Source organism: Biomphalaria glabrata, chromosome 7 (genome assembly GCF_947242115.1).
Source record: "Biomphalaria glabrata chromosome 7, xgBioGlab47.1, whole genome shotgun sequence".
Lineage (NCBI taxonomy): Eukaryota > Metazoa > Mollusca > Gastropoda > Planorbidae > Biomphalaria > Biomphalaria glabrata.
In genome coordinates, this window is record NC_074717.1 from 5,877,562 (window position 1) to 5,889,287 (window position 11,726).

The 11,726-nt window shown below is 38.2% G+C and overlaps 1 protein-coding gene across 9 annotated transcripts in view; it reads right to left on the bottom strand.

The window, feature by feature from the left end:
* The window catches only part of LOC106062566 (CD109 antigen-like), a 104,325-nt gene extending 93,682 nt beyond the window's left edge, over positions 1-10,643 (bottom strand). For 8 of the 9 annotated variants that reach the window (XM_056034868.1, XM_056034867.1, XM_056034865.1 and 5 more), the window contains exon 1: positions 10,492-10,630. The gene's annotated coding sequence lies outside the window, so the exon portion shown is untranslated. Of the gene's footprint in view, positions 1-10,491 lie in introns of all 9 variants that reach the window. The other variant, XM_056034859.1, reaches the window with a different exon arrangement.
* Positions 10,644-11,726: the final 1,083 nt, after the last annotated feature.

Below are 11,726 nucleotides of genomic sequence, written 5' to 3' on the forward strand. Positions count from 1 at the left end.
GTCTTTCCTAGAGGCAGTGGCGTAGCATCCATGGCGCGAAGGGGTTCAATGAACCGAGGCCTACGACCATTACAGGTCCAAAGCCTGTGACGCACCAACCATGGCAAGTGTGGGTTTCGTTGCGTTTGGGCTTGGGACTAGAGATGGGAAACGAACCGAACCCGAACCGAACGAACCGAACTCGAACCTCACTTATGACCGAACCGAACCGAACCCGAACTTTGAAACTGCTTAGTACGAACCGAACCGAACGAACCCTCCTTTTCTTAACCGAACTAATTTTGAAATTTTTACATCCTTTTTTTATATTTTGGGTTTTAAAAAAAATTACTTAAATATTTTATTTAAATTCTAATGATTCCATTATACTTTGAAAACTTGGGGGGGGGGGGGGGGGTATTTTGAAAAACAAAAGCGGCGCGCTTTGATTCCCATGGCTGGGTTTTTCCGTACGTGCCGACTCTCCCCTAACCTTGAATGTTCGCGGGTTGTTTGCAATATGTGTTTTGAGTCGAATAGGTGTGCTCCAATTAGATCTAGAATAGATCTAGATTCAAGTTCCTAGTAAGTAGAAAGTCAACATTAAAATATTGTCAATTTTATTTGAGATGGCTGTTAGTTGAGAGTAGAATATTTTTTGCCGATTAGAGAGTGTAGATATAAATAAGTTCATTTGTGTTCTAGTTTAAAATAAATTTTAATTATCTTCTATTAAGTGAATTATTTTTACAAAATTGTGAAGTATTCCATATTGGAATATTATTAGTGGCGTAGCAAGGGTGGGGGAGGAGGATGAGAAATGTAAAATCCCCCCTGGCTCCCACTTGAGGGGGCCCCCAAATTAGTGTTTTTTACAATAAATATTCAATATTATGCAAAATGCAGGGGCCCCCAAAGAGGTCCAGCCCCTCCCGGGCCCCCAAATGATGAAAAATTCCTATCTACGCCCCTGAATATTTTTACTATTATTCTGTTTTGCATTATTGATCTTCAGTATTTTTAATGGAGCGTTTCTCAAACTTTGGGTCCTCTCCCGTGGGTGGGGATGGTTAGTACTTTGAATTGGGGGATGGGGAGACGCAACTTCTTGACAAAAAGGGGTGTCATAGAGTGTGTGTATGTGTTTTCTGGTGGCGGTAAGAAAAGGTTAAGCGATTAATTGGTGCTTATGCATTAAGGATGATGAAATTAGCGTAATGCAAATGTGAAACGGCAGACAATCTTGAGACATATAAGAGTAAAGACGTTGTTTTGTGGTGACCTAGATTTTGTTTAGATATTAGTATATTTCATTTATATTACATCTCTATCTCAAGTTAAATATGTGAATATTGTAATAACAGTTAGGCTATATTGAGTTGTTCACATAAGAACTTTATTTTAAAGTTTATTAAGTTTATATATTATTATAAGGCTTGTCTTCGAGTCCGAAGATTAGTTAGGAATGTAGTTTTTCCCATGGCTGCGCAGGCCCAGCTGTGAAATACATATTTTGCCACATCCAGGGCAAGCATAACCACTGTTCGCAGGTGGTCGATTTAGTTTTTCTTTTCGCGTCTGCGTTTGTCCTCGGCAGCGGATTTTCTTTTGGTCTCAAATGTGTATCCCGCGGCCTTCGTGAGTGACCTCCAGCTGTCTTGTTCTGAGGCCGCATGCAACCAGGTGCTCTCTTCTATGTCAGCTAAGAAAAGTTGACGCCTAAGCTGGTCTTTGAAGCGTTTCCGTGGGGCGCCTCTGTAACGTCGACCACCTTTTAGCTCACCAAAAAAAAGACTGCCTTTGGCATATGTTCGTCTCCCATACGGGATACGTGCCCTGCCCAGCGTAACTGTCAGACCATAAGAAGTCCATCTATACTATCCTTACCGGTAAAAATATAAAACGCCTATATTGGTTCAATTGTACTAGCTGTTTGTAAGCGACAAACCAACGACCAACTAACAAAGAGAGGGGGCATCGAAAAAAAAAGTTTTATTTTTAGTGTAACTTATCTGAATATTAGTACATGTTTAAAAATTAAAATATATTAAGTGGAGATGTCATTTTATCTTCCAATAAGACCTTGTCAACTGAAGACTGCTTTTTGCGAGGCGCGTATGCACAATATGGGTCAAAACGTTTTGAAGAAAACATTTTAAAACATCTCCTCTAGTGTGATTCTTCTGCATTTTTTTTTGTCTCAGAATAGTCGAATTTCTTCCGTATATTTCAATTTATAATAGTGACGACTTATGTGTGAATAAAAATAAATCCTCGATAGAGACGAAGAATATTTCTTTAAAAAGATCACGCCCATCATAGAAGTACGTGCGCAATATGTAGGCCTACCTAGAATGTCCCTTGCATAATTCTATTGGCCAGGTCTGCCTCTTTATTATTATATTTAATATGGCCATCTACTTTTTTTTTATTATGATGAATAGTGCGTTCTGAAAGAAAGCACATCGATATTAGCCTTTTTAAAAAATTCGATTAGCGCCGAGTCACGCCCTGAATTAAACCACTTGCCGACTTGAGCGAAAACCTGCCGCATCTTCATTTCTATCTCCATTAAGAAATTTTGACAACGCTTAAAATGTATGTAGGCAACATTATTTTGGAAAAAGTATTGCCCATAGGCCTATTATATATTGCAAAGTATTTGTTTTATGTAAAAATTCAAATAAAAAAGTTTTAACTAATAAATTGCATTAAACCTTATAACTTAATTTTGCTATTACATAATTTCATAACATCGAACCGAGCCGAACCCGAACTTTAGACCTGACCGAACCGAACCCGAACTATAGCCGCCATCGAACCGAACCGAACTCGAACTTAAATCTGACCGAACCGAACCGAACCCGAACTTTAAAAGTTGGGTTCGATTCCCATCTCTACTTGGGACCCATCGGGGCCCACATGAGCCGAATTAAACTACTCCATTTAGAAGCCATTTGAATGTCTTTTTTTTTTTTTTTTGGTAAATATACAGACTACACAATTTATTCGCTACACACTAAAATTGTCTTATTTTATTGGGGGGTGGGGGTGGGGGTCCACCAACATATTATTGAACCCGGGCCCACGAGAACCTTGCTACGCCACTGCCTAGAGGTCTAGTGCTAGTATGTGGCCGGCTTTTTAAAAGCGAGGATCGGACTTGACCCAGATCTTCGAGTTCATATAAAATGAGAAAAGTCTTCAAAGGCGTTCAAGCGTAACCTGGGGTGGCCTTCTTACTCTCTCCCAACACTTTTTCCCTCTAGTTTTGTTTAGTGGTCAGCAGGGGTCAGGTGAGGTTGCATCTACCTTCTCGGTGACCAACAACAAGGGCTCTACTTTCCCCATGGTACAGCGTAACAGAGTGCTGTAAACTACAAAAACTCAAGTCACCCAGGAGATTCAAACTCGGGACCCTCGGTGTGAAGTTCGAGATGCGCATGACAAAAAGTATATCGGAGTAATGCTAAACAAACTATCATTTGTATGACGGATCAACTCAGGCACACAATTCAATCATTTGTTTATGTGCAGCCACCGTTGTTGTATACAGAAAGCTAGTAATGCAACGACTCCTTGGGGATCTTTAGGCACCACTGAGTCCACCCAGCTCTAATGGGTACCTGACATTAATTGGGGAAAAGTAAAGGATGGTCACATGACACCCTCGTTATCCGTGGGTCACATCAACAGATGACCTTAACATCATCTGCCCCATAGATCGCAAGGTCTGCAAGGGGAACACCCCAATATCTACTACAGCAGCGTCATGTTCAAACTCTCAATTCTCAAATGTTTAGCCTACTTCAGTCTAGAGTCTAGATCTTCTCCAGTTAATTTACAGCTTTGCGTAGATCTTGATACTCACGTTGCAAGATTTGTTAAACAACGTTGATTGCGCTGACAATTTTGTACAGAACAATAGTATCGAAAGTTTCTAATTTTCCTTTAAGTGCTGCAGCTTCCAAGCGTTCATTTTTCTTTGAGGAACAGAAAGTATTAAGTGTAAGCATCTTTGGTACATCAAAATATATGTGTCTCATTGCAGTTAGAGCATTATTCCTTGATGATCAACTTGTAGGGAACAATTATTTAAGTGTCCTATAAACTATGCTCTCCCTATTGGATTCAAGAAGCGCCCATCTTGATATGCTGTGAGTAAAAACATATGCACATTTAATGCAGTCAGAGAAATCTGCAACTTCTTGACAAACATAAGTTGTGGTTAGCACGCTGAACGAAATGCTCGAGCGGCCTGGGGGCCATTCTACTATCCACTTGTATTGAAATTACCATCATAGCCTTGGCCTCGCAGTTTGGGATATCTCGTTTTTTGAATCTGTGGGGTGCTTTGCTTTTCTGTCAAATATCTCAATAGTCATATCAATTTAAATGAAAATTTTATATTAATATGATGTTGTTGAACTATGAGCCAAGTTTCAACCAATTACGATTGGTCAATCTCTGACGATGCCAATGCACTAAATATGATATGCATGTTGATCGTATATAGCAGAAGTTTCAATGTACTGTGTGAACTTGTGGAAATAAAGAAAATTTCTTCCTTTTTTTTTTTTTAATGTAGAAAAGAAGAAAGGAACAGATTTAGCTTTGCGAAAGTTGAATAATTTGCAACTGAATCGAAATTTTGTATTCGTGTCAATCAGGTCAAATTTCCCTTGCCTGAGATACCTAACCCAATAGTTAATTAACTAATTGGTACATTATTATTATTATTACTATTTATTCTTGTGTTCGCAGATAAAAGAAATAATTGTGCCAAATTTCAGCTTGTTCCGAGATTGGGTGTCGGAGAAATAACGTGTACAAACTTGTTTACCAGATAGAGTGAGTTGATATAAGCTTTGTAAAAAACTGGTGCGAGCAGGCAACAATGAACACCACTAACGAATGATTACGGCTAGCCACCATTAAAATAAACCTGATACAATTATGCAGATCTTTGCATCAAAGCAGTTTTGGCCCCTGGTATACAAACTCTAGTACAGTTTAACGTTTTGAAGTTAATGTTTGGTATAAGGTTATTTTTGGAAGGCTTATAAGGTTATATTTTCTAATCGCATTTACGAAATTGCAATTATGTATTCCAGTTTGGTGTCATCCCCAAGGGCTCATGTGGGCCCCAACTGGTCATGAGCATGTGCCCAAACGCAATAAACTCCACTGCGCCATGATTGGTACGTCACAGACTGTGGGCCCTCTAAGGGTCGTGGGCCCGGGTTCATTGAACCCCTTCACGCCACGGATACTACGCCACTGCCTTATAGCACTCTGTCATTTAAATGGGGAGTCGGGGAATATTAAACAAAATGATTAAGCTTTTGGGGTATTATGGAGTGTTTGTGTGGGTTTTGTTTAGTGACGGTAGGAAGAGGTTAGTGATTGGTTGCCACCGGTGCAACATAGTGGCATTGTCATTTGGTCTTAGTTAGGACAGACGACTCCAGAACGTGAGACTGAAAGGTTGTGTTATTGTAGTGAGATTTTGTTAAAAAATATTATTACTTAAGTCTAGTACATTTATTTTATTTCACATGAACTTGATTTCGTCTATGTTATAATAAAAGTTATATTTAGTATTGCTCATCAAGAAGTTACTCAAGTCATTTCAAGTTTACTATTTAAGATATAATAAGCCTACAGCGGTTTAGTTGTCTACCAGCAACAACGGGGAAGGAGAGGGGACAATAAATATAAAACACCGACTAATGTTCCCACGTATAAACAATTTAACAAATAAGATTGGGGAAAAGAAAACCACTTGGCTAACAATAAAAACTAAACTTCCTTTAGATCAGATCATTGGCAGCCATAGAGCAGAAATGGAAGCACTAGAAATAGCAGCTATCACGCTAGCAAATCATCCAAGTACCCCCACACAGTAAGATTGCCTTTCTAAGCGATGCGAAAACAATCCCCTGGAAAACTCTGATTCCTCCTATATAAAACGACGCAGGCCAGCACTTTTAAAGCTCAACAACTACAGAAAAAAAAAACGTTATTCAATGGATACCAGCACATATAGAACTAGAAGGAAATGAGAAGGCTGACACATTTGCCAAGTGTGGGAGAACAAACACACAATTAAACATTGCTCTCTATCCAGACGAAATGAAAAAACTAATAGTAAAAAAAAAATGAGAAATGGACGAGCTCTTAGCCAAATCACAAGAAAGATGATGCTTATTAAAAGCTAACCCGACAAGATCAAAGTCTAATCTTTCGACTCAGTACCGGACACAACAACATATGTACCGGAAGCTCAAAATTGGAACCAGTGAAATCTGCCCATGTGGAGTGTCACCAGAGAATGTTGACCATGTCCTTCAAAAACTGCATTCTTTACCAACATGCCCGAACAAGACATTGGCCCCAAAGCATCCCTATAGAAGGAAAACTTCCTGATTTGGAAACCACTGCGCAGTTCATCTCATGTATTGGTCCAGTCTTCTGAACGCTCCAATATAACAATGAGAACGAGAAAGACGAAGAAATCAATGAATAAACGCTCCAATATAACAATGAGAACGAGAAAGACGAAGAAATCAATGAATAAAAAATGTTGCACTGGCGTTGATATCAAGGGGATATGAGGGGAGAGAATGCCCAACAGATAGTTACGTTAATATTGCACGACCAGGCAGCCAGGTCTATTGGTGAGCTTATAATATGCTGTCAACATAGAGTTAAAATTGCAGACAGAGTTTAGACAAAATCACCATAGCTGTCATTAATTATTATGAAACAGAGCTACTGGCTGAGCTGTCCAAAGCTCACCTCCCAGGAATCAACCTTCTGATTCTACGATGGCTGAAGAAACCACCAGCACCACCGAAGACATAGTCAGACCGTCGGAAACTCAAGCAGATGAAACTAAACATATATACAATCTTAGGGTAAGAAGAACTACGCCCAATTATAAAGAGTTAAAATTTCATCCGCTTACTAGAATTCTTAAGTGGACATTCGATTGGTCAATACTAGTCATGTGTTTCTGTCTTCCATGTGACTAGGTCAATGATGAAGACTTTCAGAGAAGCTTAGAGGGTGTCCCTGAAGTGTTTTCTCTGTCCACCATTTGAGCGCTTTCCTTCCCTTAATTGGCCATACAGGAGTCGTTTAGGGATGCAACGGTCTTCCAATTTGCTGATGTGGCCTGCCCACCGCAGCTGGAACTGCATCAGGATTGTGTGGATGCTTTGCAGACCCGCTCTTCGAAGGACTTCAGTATCAAGTATTTTTTCTTGCCATTTGACATTCAGTATTTTTCTGAGAAGGATCATGTGAAAGGTTCAGTTGTTGTTTTTGCATGTTTGCTATATACTGTCCACGTTTCTGAGGCATAGAGCAATGTAGCGAGGATGACAGCTCGATAGAACCCTAGCTTTGTATTTGTGGTGATACCTCGTATATTCCAGACATTTTGAGACAGTCTGCCATTGGATGCACTGGCCTTGGCGATACGCAGGTCGATTACCTGATTTCATTATCGATCTTTCCGTTTCTGGAGAATGTGCTCACGTGTAGGTGAATCTGTCCACTGCATTTATATCTTGTCCATTTATCTTGATGCTTGGATCCATTCTAAGCGGACAAGGTTTTCCACACTCTATTGTGTTATTAATGTTATTATGTTCATAGCACTAGTGTTAGCAGTCTCAATGCCTTTGCAATTGCTGGCCATATCTTCAATCATAATATCTTCAGGATGGCTGCCTGGCCAATGGGTATATGCTCCAGACCAATGGTTCTCAAACTTTGTTCACTCACAGTTCCCTTTTTAGTCAAAACTTGTCCAAGGACCACCAAAAGAAAAGGCTACATAAATTCATAGTATAAAGATCACAAAAAAAAAAAAAAAAACAGCATGTTGAAGAAGTAATTATTGAAATTATCTTTTGTTTAAAATAAAATAAAAAAATAACATGGATGTATCGGGGTTTTATGAATGTATCTTTTATTATAGAGCAGATGATGTAAAGGTCATCTGTTTCTGTGGCCTAAGGTTAGCAAGGGTGTCATGTGGCCAGCACAACGACCAACCACCTTTACATTTCCCCTGATAATGACAGGTACTCTTTAGAGCTGAGTTGACTCAGAGGCACCCAAAGATCCCGAAATAAAAAATCCCAGTCTTCACTGGGATTCGAACCCAGACCACCGGTTCAGAAACCAAGCGCTTTACCACTCAGCCACCGTGCCTCCTCAATTTGAGTGTTATTTGCAAATTCCCATGCGCACTATTTTCTTTTTTTTGTTTTTTAATGAAGTTCATGCCAAATAGAAAGACAACAACCTTTGTGCAATAACCACAGAGTCTCTGGGTCGTCAGTTGGAAAGTTTAAAATGAAGCTTGGCCTACTTTTTTTAATGGCGTGATAAAGCAGAGACATTGAAAGAACGATGTTGATTGGTATGTGAATTAAGTGAATTATATTTTCATATGAAAAATAAAATTCTATCACAGGACTGTTAACAATCATTGTTGTTTTGCCAAGCTGTTTCAACAATGACATCATCATTAAATAAAAAGTTTGTTATAGACATATTAAACAGTAGTAAGGGGCAGTTGATTATTATTCAAATTTTCCGATAAGATAAATGGCTTTTAACGAAGAAGTTATTTTAATTGTTTACAATTTTAATCTTTCTGTGCACCCCATATGGTCGTCTCGAGGAACCCTGGGGTTCAATGGACCACAGTTTGATTACCACATCTCCAGAGTTCTCAATAGAATCCTCCCCACTACAATCCTGTGGTACGGTATCAATTGAAAACTAATTTATAATGCAATGAATTGCAAAGCATGTGCGATAATGTGGTGGCACCTCTGACACAACTTCCACTCTCTTCAATTGCTATTATTTTTTAAAAATACTGCTTCAAAATGCTTTTCCTGTATGGTTTTAGTTGTATTGTTAAGAAAATTCATCAAAATCTGAAAGAACGTTTGTTCTATAAAATGTTTTACATGTTTCAGATGTTCTTTCTGAGTTGAAGATAATTGACTTTCTAGTCCTAACCTCCTGCAGGACAACAGAGAATGGCAGAGAGCTGGTATGAACCCAGGACCATCAAGATGTCCGAACAACAGGCAGCTGTCTGGTTGTTAGGTATGCTCGCTGGACTGTCGTTCGGATTTACCAATGGTTGAGGTCCAAATCCTGCCCGCTCCCATCCCCAGTCGTCCTGCGGGAGTTTTGGACTAGGAAGTTAACTATTTTCAACTCTGGAGGAACATCCGAAACATGTAAAACATTTTACAACAAACAGACAGCAATCTATTAGATCTAAGACTCTAGAAGGCTAGTTGGATGCCTGGCTGATCTGAGGTTTGCTGTCAAGGCTGTTGTCTTAATGGCACTTGTGACTGAGCTATGGATGGCTATGGCATAAATGTCTTCAATTCTGAAGAAGATCTAGATCTACATCTAGCTACCAGGTACATAGATAAACCTGACATTCTAAATCTAGTAAAGTGTATACCAGTACGTCTATTAGATCTAGTTTTATCATCTAGACCTAGATATCTAATAGTAATATCTATGTTTATAGTACAGTCATGATTTGTACAACTAAAACCTCTAGTACAGTCTATATCTACTCTAGATCTAAACTCTAAATTAGTCTTTATCTAAATGAATATTAATGAATCTAATGTTCCCCTGGCAATCAAATCATTAAATAAGAACAATCTGGTATAAACTTTGCCACATGTAAATTATGAGTGAGTCTGGTGTGAATGTACACTTTGGTTTCTTTTAGTTATAATGTTTTTTGTTTGGTGTAATGCACAAATTGTAAGACAAATTTCCTTAGGGATAATAAAGATTATTATAATTATTATTATTATTATTAAATAGAATCTTTATCTATTCTAGAGTCACTAGAGATCTAGATATATTAAGATATATCTATAATTATATAGTAATATAGTATAATCTACATCCAGACTCAATAATATTACTTAATTAGATCTATTATTTATAGTTTATTTAGTCTAGTATAACTATAAGAAGTATAAGTATAAATAGTATAATAGATAGTTACAATGTTACATAGAGACATAGATCTAGATCTAGACCTAGTAAATAGTATCACACCACCAGTGAACTCTTGTCTAATCACTCTAACTCTAAAATCTTTATTTTATCTCTAAACTAAAGACAGTAGAGACGAGTAGTAGAGACAGTAGAGTGACTATACTCAGACGGTCTTAGACTTGTCAGTCACTAGTCTAGGCCTAGTAGTAGGTCTAGAGTCCTAGAGTCTAAACTCTAATTAGATCTAGATCTAGTCTAAATCTAATCTAGATCTAGTCAATCTAGATTCTAGCACTTACTCAGTTACTCAAGTTACTGTGAGAGTGAGAGTCAGAGAGAGACAGCTTTTAGTTTAATAATAATAATAGATCTAGATCTAGTCTATTTTCTAGATCTGTAGATCTTTTAAAGATCTAGATCTATTCTATATAAAATATAGATTACCCCAGTGTAAATCCGTTCCAGATTACCTTTATGTATCACAGTATAGATAGGTCTAGATCTATGTACGACTTTCTAAAGATTGTTCATTTTGTTTACTGTCTGAAACGGTCAAGTGTAGATAACTTAACTATTTCCGCATAATCATTGGCATTCGGTCAATTTTCAGTTGTGGCCAAAGGGACACAATAACAAGAATATTTTAACATTAAGTAACTATTATTATGCCCTTGTCATATGAAACGCCAAGTAACAACTGGATAATTTATTGGAAATTCGATTCATATAGACATCTAATACGTAAATTACTATTGTAACATACATTTTTTTACAATTCAGAGATAATTATTCTTTGACTTTCATGTAAAAAAAAAAATAAGGCATAACCAACCTCTTAGATGTAGGCACACTTTAAAGCAAAGAGTCTCCAAAACTTGTTCCGTAACGGAACGCTACATATAGGCTATTCTGTGTATTAGCCTATTCAGTGGAACACTGTGCTTATTTTCTAGAGAGATTAATTCACCTAGTGGCCTACTAGCTAATTATTCCATTAGTTAGTGGAACACATATTCAGGCTTCGCAGAACAACTTGGGAAACACTGCCCTAAACTATCTGACATTCAGAAGACATGCATGGAAAATAAAGCCGGCCACAAAAAAAATGGAGGCCCTAGAGGTGAAGTGAATTTGGTGACCCCAACTGAAAAAAAAATTCCCAAGGCTATCCAAGACATGTATGACTTTTGAATAAATAGAGATTTATTTCAGACTATGCAAGAAGCGGCTATGGATCATCTCATAGAAATGAGATGAATGCCTGGGCATTAGTTATATGGTATGAACGATGTAGCCCTCACAACATTTAGCCGCCCTCTCGCAACGCAGCTGGTGTGTCCAAAGGAACAGCAAGTACCGATACAGTTTGGGAGCAGCTGCGTTGCAGGCTATGCCAGGATGTAGCACTTGTGAGCTGCTGAAATTTCAATTGCCGCGGGTTCTTGATTTTTCCTCATGGTTGATTCCAGAAGCCATTCCTATGTTTGGGTATACATGTAGATACAAAGAAGAAAGCAGAGGTTTCAATTCAAAGTTTTCCCTTCTCCTATCCGGGTAGCCACTTTAGATAAAGCGAGACATTTATCATTGGGACACTTTGTTTAGCCTGTTTTTGTCAACTTTACCGTAGTCTTTTATAACCCAATAATTAGAATCTTTTATAATACAGACGTTACTTC